General features: G+C 53.5%; 1 long non-coding RNA gene across 1 annotated transcript; it reads right to left on the reverse strand.

The window, feature by feature from the left end:
- Positions 1 to 40: 40 nt before the first annotated feature.
- Positions 41 to 7,151, reverse strand: LOC128849466 (uncharacterized). The gene is made up of 4 exons (XR_008447404.1): positions 6,933 to 7,151; positions 3,013 to 3,227; positions 2,368 to 2,495; positions 41 to 353 (listed from the first exon to the last, which is right to left on the reverse strand). It is a non-coding gene; the product is annotated as an uncharacterized LOC128849466 (long non-coding RNA).
- Positions 7,152 to 19,288: the final 12,137 nt, after the last annotated feature.

Raw genomic sequence — 19,288 nt, forward strand, 5'->3', positions numbered from 1 at the left:
AGGTAATGCAAACATCAGTGGAGCTTATGGGTTCCAGATTTCCTCCTTCCCTCCTCCACCAACACCCCCAAGCCCTCCGGCACAGATGCTCCAGCCTGCCACCCGGATGTCAGAAGACATTGCCTATGCTAATGCAAGCACCAGCCATGGAGTTCAAGGAAGGCTTTTTTTTGTTTTCTTCAAGGCTTTAGTCTTGTTTTCTTGGGTTTTTTTTTTTAAGCCCAGTTGACGCGCAAAAGCTGGTCAGAAATATTCACATCTTCAGTTTGGAACAGGAGACTTATCTTGGAGAAATTCAAGTGGAAACGTGGAGAATAGATGTTTCAACGAGCAATATAGGGTGTTCTCTGAGCCTAAAGGAAGAAGAAATAGTGAGAAGTTTCCTCGCTACTCTTAAGAAATGGCATAATTCAAAAGGAACTTGAGTTTGCATCCATCCATCCATCCATCCATCCATCCATCCATCCATCTCTCTTCTCCGGTCTACATTCCTGGCAGTCTACAGTAACGTAGGTGTCCCTGCCCATGGCAGGGGATTGGAACTGGATGGGCTTTGAGGTCACTTCCAAGCCAAACTGTTCTATGATTCTCTTTGAGATAGGGCTGAATAAGAGCAAGAACTTGGCCAACTTTGCTCAAGTGAGCTAGGCCCATTTCTAGTAGAAAAATCTCAATTCAAGCTCAGCTACAAGGTATTTCTTAAGAATATTGGAACATTAAGAACGTGGATTCTTTTATCTATATTAAGGCGTTGTATCTTTTTACATTCTTCCATGTGTTTCTCTCAAACACTCTTCACAGTGAGTAGAGGCTCAAGTGAGATAGCAATCTCGAAGTGCCACCTCAGTCCCTGTCCGAGGGAGACCCGAGTGATGCAGAATGATGATTTTGGATACAGAATCATGGAACCAATAGGGTTCAAAAAGCCCTCTAAGCTCATCCAGTCCAACCATCAGCACAACCCCACCTAAACCACGTCCTGAAGTGCCAGGGCCACACGTTGTTTGAACCCCTCCAGAGATGGAGACTCCACCACTGCATCCTGGGCAGCCTCTGCCAGCGCTTCACCATTCTTTTGATCAAGAAATGCTTTCTAGTACCCAATCTAAACCTCCTCTGATGAGAGCACTTTGGTTCAGCCCCATCCTCCCCGTGCTCATGTCGACTTGTCAGGGATGGTGGTAGACATGGATGGGAGCTGTCAAAACAGAGAAGTTGTGAATGTCCCATCCCTGGAGGTGTTCCAGGCCAGGTTGGATGGGGCTTGGAGCCCCTCATCCAGTGGGAGGTGTCCCTGCCCATGGCAGGGGTGGGACTGGATGGGCTTTAAGGTCCCTTCCAACCCAAACCAACATGTGAAAAAGCACCCAATATTGCTTAAAGAAATCAAAGATGCTCAGAAACAGCTTGAGCCTCCGACCTGCCAGGCTGGAGCCCAAGGGACTTTGCTCCTTCCTCCTCCCTGAAGTCCGCGCTGCCGGCAGGGCATGGGCTCAACGCATGACTCACACGCGAGTGTTGTCAAGACAGTGCCTAATTTCAGCTGTTCGTGATGCGGAGAGACAATAGATCACAGGGGCCTGGGAAAGCGAGAGAAAACAAAGGGAGAGGAAAAAATACCCCAGGGACGGCAGGATTTAGGCAGGATCCAGGATCCTCTTCTCCCGCACTTGGAGGAGCTGCCAAGGGCTGGGGAGATGCCGATGAGCACCAGCTGGGGCACGGGCTCAGGCCTCGCTTTTATTTTATTTATTAATTTTTTTTTATTGTTTTCCTTGTTAAAAAAAAAAAAGACGTTTAATTGAATTTTGCTGGTTTGGGATGAAGGAAGTGCCATTTGGTATTGTTGCTGATATCCTTGAGCAAAAGGAGAAATACAATGAGCTTTGATCTGCCGGAAGGACCAGCAAAGTGCCCCAAACTCCTCAAGCGGGCTTTTTTTTTTACCCAGAGTATTTCTTGCCCCCTGCCTTAAACATTTCAATTTCTTCTTCCAGTGAGTGCTTTTTTGGAAGAATATTAATGTAAACTTCTCATGGAAAGGTCATGAGTCACTGAACTGGTTTCAATAACTTTGCTTTTCCAGCCAGCTCGGGGTTTTATAGCACTCGTTTCCATAGAACGGTTTGGTTGGAAGGGACTTAAAGCCCATCCCGTCCCACCCTCTGCCATGGGCAGGGACACCTCCCACTGGATCAGGGGCTCCAAGCCCCATCCAACCTGGCCTTGGACACCTCCAGGGATGGGGCACCACCACTGCTCTGTTTTGACTGATCAGTGAAAATTTCAGACTTGAAATGTGCCAAGGAGAGAAACAAAAAAAAAAGCCCAGTGAGAAACCACCAGATGGAAGATTTGAACTCTCACCATGTCCTGACCACTCTGTCCATCTCCCCTCCTGGTTCCCCTCTCCTCACCTCCACCATTTCTGAGCAGCTTTGTGTTGGATTAGGTAGAAAATATCCCCAGCGAAGGCATCCTCAGCAGATCTGAGCCTGGAAGACAATTTGCAGGGCTTCCGTTAGCACTTTGGAAAGAAAGGAAAGGTGAAAAAAAAAGAAAGCAAGAACACAAGCAAACCCCACCTGGGCAGAGAGGAAAAGAGCAGGGAACCCATTGCCTAGAAAAACAGGGCTGAGTCACAGCAAGAAGTTTGGAGAGGCTGTAGGAACCCAAATGGGAGCTCTTTCATGGGGTCTGGTGGGAGCCAAGGCTTCTTTAGAAAGGGATCCCCTCAAAAACGCATCCTTTGGTGGGCTGAAAGCACCTGTTGGTCAGCCTGAGCCTATTTCTGTTTCTTAGCCTCACACCACCTGGAGATGCTCTTCACCACAATTCAGTGCTGGAAGCAGACCCCTCTCTGCTTGGTTGCAAGCCCTTTCGATCTGTTTTCCTTGAGCAGGCCTCCAAACCCCTTGGTGATTCCAGCCCTACTCTGTGCTTTCCCTGTAGGGGCTCGGGCTTCCGTCTCGGTTCCAGAAGAGCTGAGCTTTGGCACAAACACTTACTCACCTCCTTTCAGTGCAGCTCAGCATCTCGCACAAACATCAGACCATCATCCTGGGACATCCTGGCCACTCTCCGTCTGCCGCAGGTCTGCAGGGTTGGTCCACCAGAGCAAGAGGAGGTTGCTCTCTGCATGGTCTGAAGGACAGCGTGGCACTGCCATGCCTCCAGGTCCAGGTCTGACCCACTCAGGACATCCCATGGGAGCACAGAGAAACCACCTAATATCAGAAATAGCAAAGGGATTTATTACAGCATTTGTTTCTCACTCGCTGGTGGCAGATGTTACATCTTTTTTGGCTTTTCTAAGTTGGATCCAGAACATGAAGATCTGCTCAGACCTTGTAAGATACACCAAGCTGTGTTGGTTCTGATGGGAGGTTTCATTGAGGTCTATAGATGGGGTCCTTGGGTTAATACGTGCTGGAGAAGAGCACGGCATGGAGTTGATGCTCCACCACCACAGGCATGAGGAAGGTGGTCAGGAGGCTTCTCAGTCCCTGGGTTTGGGAAAGAAGTTCAACTCATACAAGCTGAGAGTTGGGGTTGTTCAGACTGGAGAAGAAAAGGCTCCAGGGAGACCTTAGAGCAGCTTCCAGTGCTGAAGGGGGTTCCAGGAAAGCTGGGGAGGGGCTCTTGATCAGGGGGTGCAAGGAGAGCACAAGGAGGAACAGTTTTAAGCTGGAAGAGGGGAGACTGAGATGAGATGAGATGAGCTCTTAGAAAGAAACGTTCCCCTGTGAGGGTGGAGAGGCCCTGGCCCAGGTTGCCCAGAGCAGTGGGGGCTGCCCCATCCCCGGAGGGGTTCCAGGCCAGGTTGGATGGGGCTTGGAGCCCCTGATCCAGTGGGAGGTGTCCCTGCCCAAGGCAGGAGGTTGGAACCGGGTGGGCTTTGAGGTCCCTTCCAACCCAATCCATTCCATAAGTCTCTGACGCTCCTATTTTTTTGTGTCGTGTGGCACAAACCAAGGCTGCATCTGCTTTAACGGTGGCAAGAGGAGTGGCCGAGAGAGCTGGGTTCAACCTTTAAAGACACAACGACCTGCCCTTGGTGGGCAGAGCAAGGCTGCGACAGGATATCCATCACGGTCTGTGTACTAGACGTTGTTCAGGGCGAGCGAAGCTGATGAAGTGCCACCCCCAGCTCCACCCTCGGGTCACAGGCTGGTAAAAACGAGGCTGCAAACCCACCCGCTGCTGCCAAGAGCTGGAGCTGCGCAAGGATAACATGGTCCATGTGTGAGCCTGCTGCTGTCGATAGCATCACTTTGATGGCCAAGGACCTGATTACGCCTGCAAACGATTCTGGGCACAAAATCAGAAGCTGAACCTCAATGCAGAGTGGTTTTGCTTTTTTTTTTTTTCCCCTTTGTGCGAGCTCCTTTCCTTTGTTAGAGAGGACAAAAATAATTTCTGCTTTATCCTGCGTGAAAAAAAGGAGGATAACGGTAATAAATTGAGAACATTAAAGGGAGCCAGGAATAGCCGCTGCCCCTGGAGGCTGGGGAAGCAGCTTTGGTTTCGCAGGTTTTTTCAGTTATTTCGGTGTTAGAGTGGAAACATGTGTGGTGCGAATAAAAATGCAAAGCATCCGCCATAGCGTGCTGTTGCTGCAGCAACCGCAGGGAATATGGGCGAGGGGGGATCGTGCAGGGCTTTGGCTGTAAAAGGGAACTCAAGCACGGCGGGGTCCTTTGATCTGCGCGCCTGCAGCTTTGATTGATGGCCTTGCAATTCATTTCCTTGTCAAAGTGACATAATGTGCCTGGAACTCGCTGAACTTTTTAAGAACTAAAAGATGTTCCCCACCAAAACGCAGCCCCTCCGGCCCTCCCCAAGCCAAGGGCAGAAGCGATGGTGAGGTTGTGGATGGGGTCTGGCCAGTGGTGTTACTGGTGAGACTTGGGGTGAGCTGCGGTGCTTTCCTGCCTTACTTTGTCCCTTCCTCGGGAGCGAAGCAGCGGGATGGGGTGGTGGGATGAGCTGCAGCCCTAGGGCCGAGCAATGCAGGGGTGTCCCATGTGCATCTTCTCTGCTGGGAGTGGAGCAGTGGGATGAGCTGCAGCTTTAGGGTCAAGTGATGCAGGGATGTCAGATATGCATCTTCTCTCTTGAGCCACAACCCTAGGGTCAAGTGATGCTGGGATGTCCCATGTGCATCTTCTCTGTTGGGAGCAGGATGAGCCACAGCCCTAGGGTCAAGTGATGTGGGGATGTCCCATGTGCATCTTCTCTGTTGGGAGCAGGATGAGCTGCAGCTTTAGGGTCAAGTGATGCAGGGATGTCAGATACGCATCTTCTCTCTTGAGCCGCAACCCTAGGGTCAAGTGATGCAGGGATGTCCCATGTGCATCTTCTCTGCTGGGAGTGGAGCGGTGGGATGGGAAGGTGGGATGAGCTGCAGCCCTGGGGCCATGTGATGGAGGGATACCCCACGTGCATCATCTCTGATGGGAGCAGAGCAGTGGGATGAGCTACAGCCCTGGGGTGAAGTGATGCAGAGATGCCCCATGTGCCAGCCACAGACGTCAGCCACCACCCCACACCGGTGACCATCCTGTTCCAGTTAATTGTTACATGTGAAACTTCGGGGTGGCTTTTTTTCCCCCCTCCTTCTTCCCCATCTGTTTCCATCCATCCATCAAAGGAGCACAATGCCGCGTTCTGAGTCTCACTGCCAAGAGCCTCCCCTCTCACTGAATAATTCCCACCGAAGCATCTTCCAGCCCTGGCGCCACGCGAGCCGAGGCTGGGGGAAAGCCAAGGGTGATGGGCTCCCACCGGGGCAGAACAGCCAAGCCGAGCCCTTCTCCAGTCACCATCACTGACAGAGACAGTCGAGCAGGCTTGTGTGGGAGTCAAAGCGCTGTCTGCACTTGCAACCTCGCTCTGCCCTTGAATTTGCATCAGTCGCAGGCAGCACTGAAGTGACTCAACCCCCTTGGATCTGCTTTCCTGCTGGTCATAAAAGATTGTCACAAGCCGTTGCTCTTCCTATTTACTCCAGCTCTCTCCTCCAAAGGGCTCAGCTGCTTTGCAAACTCCATACAACGCCTCTCGGCCACAAAGCCACCCTAGCAGGGCAACCCAGATGATTGGGGAGGTGGGGATGTGCCTAGGCAGTAGGTGACTGCAGAAGCACCTTCCAGGAGATGCGATCAAGAGGATAAATGCAGTCTTTGCAGGCAAAAGAAACTCCTTGGGAGGAGAAACCAAGGGCCCTATCCTCAGGTATTCATGCAAGCAGCGAACTCACTCCTGCCTGGTGAGCAACCTAACCCTGAGCGTACTTCACCCCTGCAGCAAACATTTCTTGGACCAGCTCCTCTGCCCAGACCCGAGGGGTTTTGTTTACCCCTGTCTCTATCACCCAACACTACAGAGAACATCTGGGGCCCATCATCTCTGCAGCTTGCGAGTGGTCGTGCTTCTCCCCGTTGTTGCTTTGCACCTCAGGGGCAAACAAAAACCTCTGTCAATCTTTAATTTCTTGCCCCTGGATTTAAACGCCAGGCAGAAATGCACTTTGTGGGGTGCCCATCCTCACTTGCCATAGCTCCACAGACCCAGCTGCAAGACCCGAGCCCGTCTCCAGATGTACAGCTCCTCCTGGTGCAAAGTGAAGCCACCTCTGCCTTGTCACCCCCATGTGCTTCGTCCTGCACTGCTGCTCACATCTGGCTGAGGACAAACTCCTCCCGTCTCGGGGTGTGGAGATTTGTGCCTCCTGAGCAGGTCTGGGTGATGACCGGGGTGCTGTGATGCCACAGACCTGCTTGACGTAGTCAAAGGGAAAGAGATCAGACAGGCTGTGGGCACGCTGCAGGCGAAGGCTTGACTGGGAGCTCTGCACTTCATCCCAGTGCTTACCAGTAGGCAGCTGGCCCTGGGCTAGCACCAGGAACCCAAGGTTGTCAGTGACTCACAGTCAGATGGAGCAAGGATCCTGACGGCTGTGGTTGGGTTAGCAGGAAGCATCTCCCCATCATGCTGTGCAGCAGCTCAGCTACCCCTGCGATGAGTCACTTCAGCCAGGAGATCCTCCAGCCCGCTCTCTGGGAAGAGAAACCAAAGGGTTGTCTTCTGCTCCTAGGGAGTTTCATGCCTTAATCCTCTCTGAATGTGCAAATGCTGCCTAATCTCTCTACTCCAGGCCTGCTTCTCCCCCATCAGAGCCTCCCCTTGCAGCTCTTAACCCCTAAAAGCAGAGTTTCTGAAGTGTGGGAGCTCACATGAGGGCATACTGTCATTCTTATTTCTGCAAGCTGCACCCCTGGGCTCCATCCCAGCCCATTTCTGCCTTTTCCTGACCCTTAGGATGCCTTGGCTGTGGTCCACCCTGTGCCCATCCCTCTGTTGTAGGCTCAGGTACTCCAGCATCCAACTTCTGGACACCTCTTGCAGCTATAATTCCATGTCTCCTGACCTGTCTACTCCTCCATCCTTCACACAGCTTTTCCCTCCAGCTTCCATAGAATCATAGAATATTTAGGGTTGGAAGAGACCTTAAAGATCACCTGGTTCCAAACCTCAGATCATCTAATTCGACCCCCTAGTTCCAAGCCCTTTGCCATCCCGCTACCGGACTGTCCCTCCTCTCTCCCCTACGCATGACCCTGAAATCACAACAAAGCCAACACCGTTGACTCTCTTCTCCCCTAGAGAACTGAACGATCTTTCTTCTTTGAAAAGGAGGTGAATCATGTATTTGACCTCTCTCTGCACAGAACCGGAGAGGATCCAGTCACCCAAAGCCACCCTGATGTCCATCTGCCCCACGCAGAGCCACACAATCATCTGAGAGCGTCTCAAGTATTTGTGGGAGAGCAAAGTTCAAAACTGCTGTTACCAAAGAGACAAACATTTCTGGCAGGGTTGGTTTGGTAAGAAAAACAGCCTGAGAAATCTGTGCATTAAGATGTTAGAAGATGTGTCCAGAGAAGAGCAACGAAGCTGGTGAGGGGCTGGAGAACATCTGACGAGGAGCAGCTGAGGGACCTGGGGTTGTTCAGGCTGGAGAAGAGGAGGCTGAGGGGAGACCTTATTGCTCTCCACAACTGCCTGAAAGGAGGTTGTGGAGAGGAGGGCGCTGGGCTCTTCTCCCCAGTGACAGAGGACAGGACAAGAGGGAATGGCCTGAAGCTCCGTCAGGGGAGGTTCAGGTTGGATATCAGAAAAAAATTCTTCACCGAAAGAGTCATGGGGCACTGGAACAGCTGCCCAGGGAGGGGGTCGAGTCGCCTTCCCTGGAGGTGTTTAAGGAACGGGTGGATGAAGTGCTGAGGGACATGGTTTAGGGAGTGTTAGGAATGGTTGGACTCCATGATCCAATGGGTCCTTTCCAACCTGGTGATTCTGTGAAGAGCAAGAGATTGCCTGAGAGGGTCCCTGTCCAAGAGCATCCTCCCTAAATGGGAGAAGTCGTTTCACTCGGGGTTACTACAAAGTGGCGATCAAGCTGCCATGGTCCTTTGTGCTTCTGCTCACAGCAAATTGTGAGGCCAGGCTGAGAGCTGGGGTTGTTCAGCATGGAGAAGAGAAGGCTGCAGGAAGACCCTTAGAGCAGCTTCCAGTGCTGAAAGGGGCCCCAGGAAAGCTGGGGAGGGACTTTTTCAAAGGGCATGGAGTGATAGGACGAGGGGCAATGGCTTTAAATCGGAAGGGGGAAGATTTAGATCAGACATTGCGAAGAAATCCTTCATGATGAGGGTGGGGAGGCCCTGGCCCAGGTTGCCCAGAGCAGTGGGGGCTCCTCCATCCCTGGAGGGGTTCCAGGCCAGGTTGGATGGGGCTTGGAGCCCCTGATCCAGTGGGAGGTGTCCCCCTGCCGCCCACGGCAGGGATTGGAACTGGATGGGCTTTGAGGTCCCTTCCAACCCAAAGCATTCTATGAAATCAACCAGAGCTTCAGGATTAGGAAGGAGGAGGGAGTGAAAACAGGGGGAAAAAAATGTGGGGAGTTTTCCTGGGGGCAACCAGAGCTGGGCCAGTCCCGTCCAGGGAAGAGAAAAAGGAAGATGTTAGTGAGCACATACGTTGAGTAACAGTTTTCCTTGGGCTGTTATCTAAATCCTTCAAAGCCTACCAGCAGGATAAGGCCACAAAAGCACCGAGCAGCCAGACAGATGGGTGATGCTGATGATGCACACCCCAAAGAATGACGAGTTATTTTTATGTGAGCAACTCTGTAAGCGCTCAAAGCTGACTCAGTTTTCTGCATCTCCTCCCTTGGAGCATCGGGCCAAACTGGAGCCACGCCAACCGAAGGGATGGAAGAAAAAGGGGTCTCAGAAAAGCCACCAGGCCTGGGTCTTCTTCACAGTACTCTGTGTGACAGCCCACGCTCATGTAAGCTGTTACCATCTTGGAAGTCACATTCACAGCCTGGGGGCTTCCCGCTGCTCCCAGCTGGCCCACGGTGGAGAGAGAACTCTAGAGGGGTCCTAGAAGGGTCCTGGAAGGCCTTGAAGGGGTTCCAGGGAACTCTAGAGGGATTCTGGTGGTCCTGGAGGGGGGTCTGGAAGGCCTTAAATGGGTCCAATGGGGCTCTAGAGGGTTCCAGAGGGTCCTAGAGGGGACCTGTGGGGCTCTAAAGGGGTCCTGCAGGTCCAGGAGGGGTCCTGGAAGGCTTTAAAGGGGTCTTAGATGGCTCCAGAGGGGTTCTGGTGGGCTCTAGAGGGGTCCTGTTTGTCCAATAGGGGTCCTGGATAGCCTTAAGGGGGTCCCAGGGCTCTTGAGGGGTCCTGGGGGTTCTAGAAGGGTCCTGAGGGCCCAAGATGAGTACTGGGGGGCTCTAGATAGGTCCAGGGGCAGTTAGAAGGGTTCTGGGGGTATCTAGAGGGGTTCTGGTGCTCCTAGAAGGGTCCTAAGGGTCTCTGAAGGGGTCCTGGGTGGTTTTAGTGGGGTCGTGAAAGACCTAGAGGGTTCCTGCGGGCACAGGAAGAGTCCTGGAAGGACCTAGAAGGGTCCCAGGGGGATATAGAAGGGTCCGGGGAGCAAGAGCTAGGAGCAACATCTTAGCACACATTTGGATGGGATGCCAGAGGATATGATGGGCCCTCTCCCACCTCCAGTCTCTAGACCCGTTAGTATCACCCTCCATCATCACCACCTCATGATTTGTTATCAACAAAGTCACAGAGGGCCAAAAAGAGAAGGAAGAACTTTAGAGAAAGGGGATTGAAGAAGTGCTGGAGCAGAGGATGGTGGAGAGCTTGGATCCTTCCCCACATCACTGACACTTTGCCGTCAGCAGAAAACAACATCTCTGCAACTCATATAAACCACCTTTGCTCTCCCTGCGACACAGTCTTGGGCAGAAAGCAGACCCACCAAGCCCAAAGACCCTCCAAAAAGTGGTAAAGCAAGAGGTAGCATCTCAGTCTCCATCCCAAAGAGCAACAAAACCTTTAAAGCTGCTCGGGAAAGAGATTTTGCAGGAGTTCAAAACCACCACAAGACCTGTCGGATAGTGTATCCCACAGTGTTCCAACAACAGACGTGCCCAGCCTGTGGACACCCCCTGCTCTTCACGACCATCTAGGGTGAAGGTGGCTTGCAGGAATCCCTCTGGTTGCTGGACATTCTTCCCCAAAGGGAAGAACGCTTTTCTCCCGTGTTGCTTTCTATCGTCTCCTCCTGCCTGGTCCCGGAGCTGACATCACCCCCAGCCCCAGCAGCACATGTGGGAGGACCCTGCGAGCCTTCAAAGCCCTGTCTGGGGAGAGACGAAAGGCCAGTTAAACTCCTGGCTGGAGATGAAAGGAAACTCTCCTCTCCACGGCTGGAATGAGTTGCTGGTGCTTTGGAGTCGGGTTTGAGGCCCATTTCCTGAGAGCCATGGCAGGAGCTTTCATTTGGACTTTGCTAACCAGTCACGGGGCTGTGGCGAGAGCAGATGTCCCATCCTCAAGCTCACCTGGAGGAGCTGCAGGAAGGGCAGCCTGGATGCTCCAGCATCTCTGCAGCTCCCCAGGGAAGAGGTCCTGGCACAGTTCTGAGGGACCCCATTGTCCCTCGGGTGTGATCTAGGTTGGCAGCAAGACAGGGGTGAGCAGAAACGAGAGACGTCAGCCCATTGCCAAGCACAGATACACAGCCCAGGGCTGAGGAGCGGCTGGCTGGGCGGATGCGAGCGACAGATTTTACTCATTTGGTCAAAGGAAATTCTATTCTGATTAAAACCTGTTTGATCTCAATGAAGAAAGGGGGTAGGGTGGGGGTAGGATTGAGTTTCTCTCCAATTGTTGGGCTTTATTGGGCTAATGCATCAGCTAAAAGCTTCCAAGTAAGATTTAAAGGAAGGGAAGGCAAGGGCACGAGCTGCAAAATCTGGACTTCAAGGGGTTTATTTAAAAAAGAAAAAAAGAGAGATGCACTGCACAGCCCGGAGGAGGAGGAAGGGATCAAACGGCTCCTCTGGGGCCACGTGGACAGGATGGCTGCAAAGCCAGGTGCTCCGGTACCCACCAACACGCCAGGCTGTTCCCTCTCCTCCTACCATGCGCCTGCATCTCACCACTGAGATGGGGTTACCTGGCAGCAAACCTGAGCTGAGCAGAGTTCAGGATGGAGAGACGGTCAATATTCATTGGGGTGATGGGCATGGATGAAGCTGGGTGGCTGCCTGAGGGACAGAGGTAGAGGCAGGGAAGGTTTGGATTGGGGTTTGGAGAAATATTGCCAAAGTTGAGGAAACACAGCCAGACCAGAGTGCGTGGGTTTGGGCAGAAAACCTGGCTAAAGAAGCTCAGCTAGAAAATCCTTTAGTTGTATACATGAAAGAAGGGCCAAAAAAGAATCATGGAATAGTTAGGGTTGGAAAGGACATTAAAGATCATCTAGTTCCAAGCCCCCTGCCATGGGCAGGAAATTCCCACTGGCTCAGGCTGCCCAAGGCCCATCCAACCTGGCCTTGAACACCTCCATGGATGGGGCAGCCACAACTTCCCTGGGCAACCTGTTCCAGTGTCTCGCCACTGTCATGGGGAAGAAATTCTTCTTAACATCCAGGCTAAATCTGCCCCTCTCCAGTTTATCCCCGTTCCCCCTCATCCTATCACCACAAGCTTTTATGAACAGCCCTTCTCCAGCTTTCCTGGAGCCCCTTCAGGTATCGGAAGGTCTCTATAAAATCTCCTCAGAGCCTTCTCTTCTCCAGGCTGAACAACCCCAACTCTCTCAGCCTGTCCTCGTACGGGAGGTACTCCAGCCCTCGAAACATCTTTCTAGTTTCCTCTGTACCCATTCCAACAGCTCCATCTCCTTCTTATGTTGAGGATTCCAGAACTGGACACAGTATTCCAGATGAGGTCTCACAGGAGAGGAACAGAGGGGCAGAATCCCCTCCCTCCCTGCTGGCCACGCTGCCTTGGATGTAGCCCAGGACACGGTTGGTTTCCAGGCTGCAGGCTCACAGAAGATTCCATCTGTGTAGGATTGAGCTTAAAGATCATAGAATCATAGAATGGATTGGGTTAGAAAGGACCATGAAGGTCATTAGGTCCACCCCTTCCCCCTGCAGTAAGCAGGGACACCAACCAGATCAGGTTGCTCAGAGCCTCATCCAACCTGACCTTGAACGTTTCCAGGGATGGGGCAGCCACCACCTTTCTGGGCAACCTGAGCCAGTATTTCACCCCCCTCAGTGTGAAAAATTGCTTCCTAACATCCAGTCTAAACTCCTCTTATAGTTTAAAGCCATCACGCCTCGTCCTGTTGCCACAGGCCCTGCTCAAAGTTTTTTCCGCATCTTTCTTATCAGCCTCCCTTTAAGTATTGAAAGGCCACAGTGCCTCCTCAGAGCTTTCTCTTCTCCAGGGTGAAAGATAATTCAGACACCTCTCCAAATGACTCCACAATTCAGCGAGGAGGATGAGGATGCAGGAAGGGTGCATCACGAGGAGGACTCCATGGAGGGAGCACCTTGGAGATGAAGGTGAACCATGGGAAGCTGCTGCCAGCCCAGCTCAGCTCCAAGCCTGCAGCTGGGTTGCCCCAGGAGAGGACCAAAGCCCTCCAGCCAGCTCCAAACTGCAGAGTAACCTCCATGGAGGAGCCAGGACCACCCGATAACCTCTTTGCAAGCTGTGGTTTGGCTCCTTTTGGCATCATTGCTTTGCATAAATATTGTCTCAAAGGCTCTTCCTCGATACTTCGCTTCCTCACAGTAATTTTCAACCTCCTCATTCAATATTGGAACCATATTGAACCATTTTACTCACTTGGTTGTTCTCCAAACTTTAAGATGTCCTAAAAATAACTATTCCCAGTTCAGTGTGCAGCGTTCAATGCCCCCTCCCTGCTCAGACCATGGCTCATTCCCAGCTCTGTCTGCTCTTGGCTTAGCTCATTCCAACACTAAATCAGCCTATCTGGGGACATCGAATCCCACCCTCTCCAAAAAAAAACCCACCTCTGCCTGCTGGTTTGGGAAAAGCCCTTGGGAAGAGCATCAGCTGGCAAGGACTTTGTGCTGAAGATGATGACCAAGACCAGGTTGTGTTCAAAGCCAGGTTGGATGGGCGTTGGGCAGCCTGATCCAGTGGGATGTCCCTGCCCATGGCAGGGGAATTGGAACTGGATGATCTTGAAGGTCCCTTCCAACCCAAACTATTCTATGATTCTATGACCAGGAGGACCTGGCCTGGGCTCACGTCCATCCAGTTTGAAATACGGCATTTGGGAGCCAGGAGACACCTTTGGGTTTGCAAAAGGTCTTGGGGCAGGGACTCTTCCTTGCTGTGCTCCCCTTTGCCAGGTTGCCCTGTTCTCTCCACCCTTTCCAACCTCAACCTACACCCAACCATGGGGGAGAGATCTTGCAGTTGTCCCTGCCCTGAGGAGGCTGTCAGACCCAACAACTGCCAGCAGGTCCCTTCCAGCCTCATTTTTTCACTTCTAACCCCACCAACCATGCCAAAGATTGCCCCTGCCTGCCACACCCGAGGTCACCTTCCTTCCTCACATTCCCTGCAACCCTCAGCCCCTCACATTCAGCACTGCTCCGTGCCTGCCGCCCCCAGCGTTGCCGCCAAAGCCTCACAACCCCAAGACTTTCAAGTCCCAACTCGCACCTCGAGTACTGTGTTCAGTTCTGGGCCCCTCACCACAAGAAGGATGTTGAGGCTCTGGAGTGTGTCCAGAGAAGAGCAACGAAGCTGGTGAGGGGCTGGAGAACGTCTGACGAGGAGCGGCTGAGAGAGCTGGGGGTGTTTAGCCTGGAGAAGAGGAGGCTGAGGGGAGACCTTATTGCTCTCTACAACTGCCTGAAAGGAGGTTGTGGAGAGGAGGGAGCTGGGCTCTTCTCCCAAGTGACAGAGGACAGGACAAGAGGGAATGGCCTGAAGCTCCGTCAGGGGAGGGTCAGGTTGGATATCAGAAAAAAATTCTTCACAGAAAGAGTCATGGGGCACTGGAACAGCTGCCCAGGGAGGGGGTCGAGTCGCCTTCCCTGGAGGTATTTAAGAACGGGTGGATGAAGTGCTGAGGGGCATGGTTTAGGGAGTGTTAGGAATGGTTGGACTCGATGATCCAATGGGTCCTTTCCAACCTTGTGATTCTGTGATTCTGTGATTCTGTGAACCCAACTCCATGTCCACCACCTCTCGCTCCAGCGGTGCACAAGGCTCACAGTTCCCTCCTGCTCCGAGGAGAACGTTGCGTGCAAGGGCTGTGGTTATTAAAATGGTATTTTACAAGCAACAGCCAGTAAACAAAGAACAAAAATGTGCTGAGTCGGCTCCTTCCTCGCAGGGTGGGCCAGCTGCAAGGCTGGGGACGGCGCTTGCAGCAAAACATGCATGCAGATGGATCCGCGGAGCAGTGCCACCAAGCATGGCCAAAGGCTCCCTTTCTTGGCAGGAAAAGGTTTGTAAAAGAGTCCCTTCACCCTTGTTCTGCTCTGTGTTACAGATGGGCCCCCCCTTCGTGGCACCCTCATTGCCAGGCAATGGGTCCTGCAAGCCAAGATTTGGGCAAGTGGCAGGATGAGACCCAATGTGGCACCATCACTGGGGTACTGGTGGAGGAGAAGCTCCACGTGAGCTGGCAAGGTGCGCTCGCAGCCCATAAAACCGCCAGTGTCCTGGGCTACAGCCAAAGCGGTGGGATCAGAGGGAGGGAGGGGATTCTGTCCCTCTGCTCTGCTCTGGTCAGACTCCACCAGGAGCCCTGTGTCCAATTCTGGAGTCCTCAAAGGAAGAAGGAGATGGCACTGCTGGAGAGAGTCCAGAGAAGGCCACAGAGATGATCTGAGGGCTGGAGAACCTCCCGTATGAGGACAGGCTGAGAGAGTTGGGATTGTTCAGCCTGGAGAAGGCTGTGGGGAAACCTTAGAGCAGCTTCCAGTACTGAAAGGGGCTACAAGAAGAGCCTGGAGGTGTTCAAGGCCAGGTTGGATGGGGCTTTGAGCCCCCTGATCCAGTGGGAAGTGTCCCTTCCCATGGCAGGGGGGTGGAACTCGGTAGGCTTTAAGGTCCCTTCCAACCAAAGATGTTCCGTGATTCTATGACCATCAAGCTGGACTGGTGGACAGTCCCTGAGGGAACAGGGACCTTGCATCTGGGCAGCCTTCTTGGGGAGATTTTGACTTTCCTGCCACACAGCTGGTCCCTCCCAGCCCTGTCATGTTTGGGACCATTCACGGCCACCTCAAGGATGGCTGAAGACCTCCTTGCCCCACCTGCATGGAACCCCAGGCTCTGCCCCACACCTTAGAGTGGTTTGACACTCCCAAGAACAGCCCCAGGGCCCACTTAGAGGACACACAAACCAAGATTTATGGACACAACACACCGAGGACAGCATTACCCTGGCCAGCAAGCAACGAGCATCCTTCTCCACCCAAACCCACCTCTGAAGGCCGACGTTTAGCAGCTCCAGAGAGGCTCATCTGCAGAGGCCTCCACGTCTGGCAGGGCTGCAGCACTCCAAGCCTTTGAAACGCCGCTTCCGCCCTCCCCACATCTTGAAAGCAGATTGCTAAAATGCAAAAAATCTGTTGTTTTTGTTAATGTTACTTTGAATATCTTCAAGTCCTGCTCAGGCAGGACGGTGGGACCAGGGCCACCAAGGCGGGCAAACAAAGGAACCTCTAGGTGGGTGCTGTGACCCTGATGGTGGGACTCAGCAAGCGGTTGGAGAACTGCACTGGTGGTGTGACGGCAAGGTGGAGGCAGAGCGGCGCTTCACAGCAGGCTCCTTCCAACACCAAAGGCCTTCTGCAAGCCCCAACACGTGTGCCAAATCCAGCAGATGTTGCCCGATTCCTGAAGACTTCCTTACGCAGCCGAGTGCCGGGTGATATGAACGCTGCTGTGCCTCCAACTAGGCAAAAACTGGGAACTGCGTGGAAAAGGTCCTGTTAGATGAGAAGTGGGGCTGGGATCACCAAGAACTTGGGAAGCCTGAAGGAGAAGAATGGTCTTCATGGCAAGATGATGGACTCAAATCTGCCCAAGGTGTGGCTCTGGCTCTACAGAGCCACACAGGAATTCTGCTCCCCTCATATCCCAGTGCCAGACGGACGAGGAGGTGATTTGGGTGCTGCCCTGTCTGGTTTAAAGCATGGGCTGCAGACCTTTACTCAAGAGGAGGAGGAGATGTCTTTTCTTCTGCTGATCGGGGCAGTCAAGGGCTGCTCTGCCCTTCCTTTGGAAGGTGTTCAGATCCACTGAGCTACAAGCCCCATCCTGCCCAGGGCAGGGGAATTCTGCCACTTAGGGGACTCTGTTTCCCCCCTGCAAAGTAAGTGGAGAAGGAAGAACCCTCCCCTTCATCCCTGCTCTGCTTTGGCCCTTGTAGCCACCCTGAGAGGCAGCTTTGTGGCTGTGAAGCTACCAAGGGAGGTGGTGGGACAGGAAAGCATCGTGTGACACCCAGCACCACCAGAAGTAGTGTTGGTGATGGGTATCACCAACACAGCCCAGTGCGTAGCTGCATCCTTGAGCATCCTGCGACGGCAGAGCCAGCCACAAGCGCTGTCACGTCTGTGCATCTCTTGCGCTGGACCACGCTGAGCAACATGGAGGCCCCCACGTAGTCTCCAGCCCAGGGGACACCCAAGTTCTTGGTGACACAGTGCTGGATGTGCTTAGGCTCCGAGCTCAGCTCCTGGACCTGACACAGGGGACAGGGCTGGCAGGAGGAATTCCCCCCGTTGCTCCGTGGTGGTCACGCGTGCCACAGGACCGTCAGCCCTCATCACCTCCCTGCTGATGGCAGAGACTGGGTGGCTCCTCAGTAGAACAAAACCAGCTGGAATTTCAGCATGAACGAGCCGAGCCGGGAGTGGTGCCAGGAGAGAACTCCCAGAGCAGGAGCAGCTCCCAGTGACAGAAGGAGAGCCCAGAACTGGCCTGTGGTGGCAGCTGGCTGCAGGTCCTCACCCTGCCAGACCCTCCCATCACCCTGGGATAGGGTGGAGGTGTGAAAGGAGGACTTCTGCCATCTTCTGCCTGTGAAGAAATGTGAGTCTTGGCCCATCCAGTTCCAACTCCATGGGCAGGGACACCTCCCACTGGATCAGGGGCTCCAAGCCCCATCCAACCTGGCCTGGAACCCCTCCAGGGATGGGGCAGCCACCACTGCTCTGGACAACCTGGGCCAGGGCCTCCTCTCACTCATCATGAAGAATTTCTTCCTAAGGTCTAATGTAAATCTTCCCCCACCCAATTTAAAGCCATTCCCCCTCGTCTTATCACTCCAGGCCCTTATTAAAAGCCCCTCCCCGGCTTTCCTGGAGCCCATTTCAGTACTGGAAGCTGATCTGAGGTCTCCCTGCAGCCTCCTCTTCTCCAGGCTGAACAGCCCCAACTCTCAGCCTCTCCTGGTACAGGAGGTTCTTCAGCCCTCTGATCATCTCCGTGGCCTCCTATGCACTCGCTCCAACAGCTCCATGTCCTCCCTGTGCTGAGGACTCCAGAATCGGACACAGAGCTGCAGGTGAGGAGCAGGGTTGATTCTGCTCCTGGCTCTTCTCCCACTTCAGAGCTGGGGATGAAAACATTGCTTCTGGGGTCCCAGCTCCCCCCTGCCATGGCCAGGCCATTGCTGCCCCCCACCGGCCACTGCCCACCCTGCACCCATGGGTGCTCCCAGCCAGGCTGCGAGACTCAACTCCATCTCCCTCACCCTTTCGAAGCACTCTTGCAGAGAGGACCCCACCTGCTTCCTCCCTTCCTCCCTCAAGAGCATTCCCACCTCTCACCCCTGAAGCTCCCAGCACAGCCGCTCTGGGTTCCCTTGAAAGAAGGAGCCCGGTTGTGCCACTGAAAATCAGAATCACTTTGTTGGAAAAGACTTTTGAGACCATCAAGTCCAACCATCCCTGTCCACTACTGAACCATCCCTGAGCACCTCATCTACTCAGCTTTTAAACTCCTCCAGGGATGGGGACTCCACCACCACCCTGGGCAGCCTCTGCCTGTGCTCGAGAACCCTTTTGGTGAAGAAATTTTTCCTGATATCCAACCTAAACCTCTCCTGGTGCAACTGGAGGGTATTTCCTCTCATCCTGTTGCCTGTCAGTAGAGAGAAGAGGACACGGCTGAGCCCAGCAAACTCACTTCGTTTGTAATCAGAGCCGGAGTGGAGGTCGCGGGCAGCGATGCTGGCTGGCGCTCCCAGCTGTGGAGCCTCAGACTGTTCCCTCCTGCAGGATAAGCATCAAAAGGCAGATGCTGTCGTGGCACTTCACGCTTCTATTCCAAAAGTTCTCATTGTGGTGGTCTCCCAGTGGCCGCTGCCCTCACTGGTGGGGCTACAGAAACCAGAAGATTGGGAACAAAGCTGCAGGATCCTCCGCTGCCCCAGACCTTGCTGACCCCAGGGACTCAGACAGGGCTGGGGCACGGGGTCCTGGTCCCAGCAGCAGCGACAGGTCTCGTGCCACCAGGCTGAATTGGGAAAGGAAGAGGCACCCAAGGGTTGCCCAGCCCACAGTGAGGTTTGGAGATGAGGGATTTCCATCAGCATCGTGCCATGATGGGAGTAAACAGCCACCTCTGTGTTGGGTGCAGTTTGGGAGAGCAGAGAAGTGGATCCCACCAAACTTCCAGCCAACCTATTTATGACGTTGCATTTCCCCTCCTCACTCAGCTTCCTAAAACTGCCTTCTCTTTCCCAAAATCAGAGCAGGAAGAAGAGGGGTTGAATTCCCATTTCCCCCTTGTCACTCCCATTTCCCCCCCATCTGTGCAGGCACTGGACGAGCCTGCTCAGAGCACACCTACCAGCTGAGAGCACACACGGGAGACAGGCAGCTTGCTCAGGGCTGGCGTTC

This window comes from Cuculus canorus, chromosome 29 (genome assembly GCF_017976375.1).
Source record: "Cuculus canorus isolate bCucCan1 chromosome 29, bCucCan1.pri, whole genome shotgun sequence".
Lineage (NCBI taxonomy): Eukaryota > Metazoa > Chordata > Aves > Cuculiformes > Cuculidae > Cuculus > Cuculus canorus.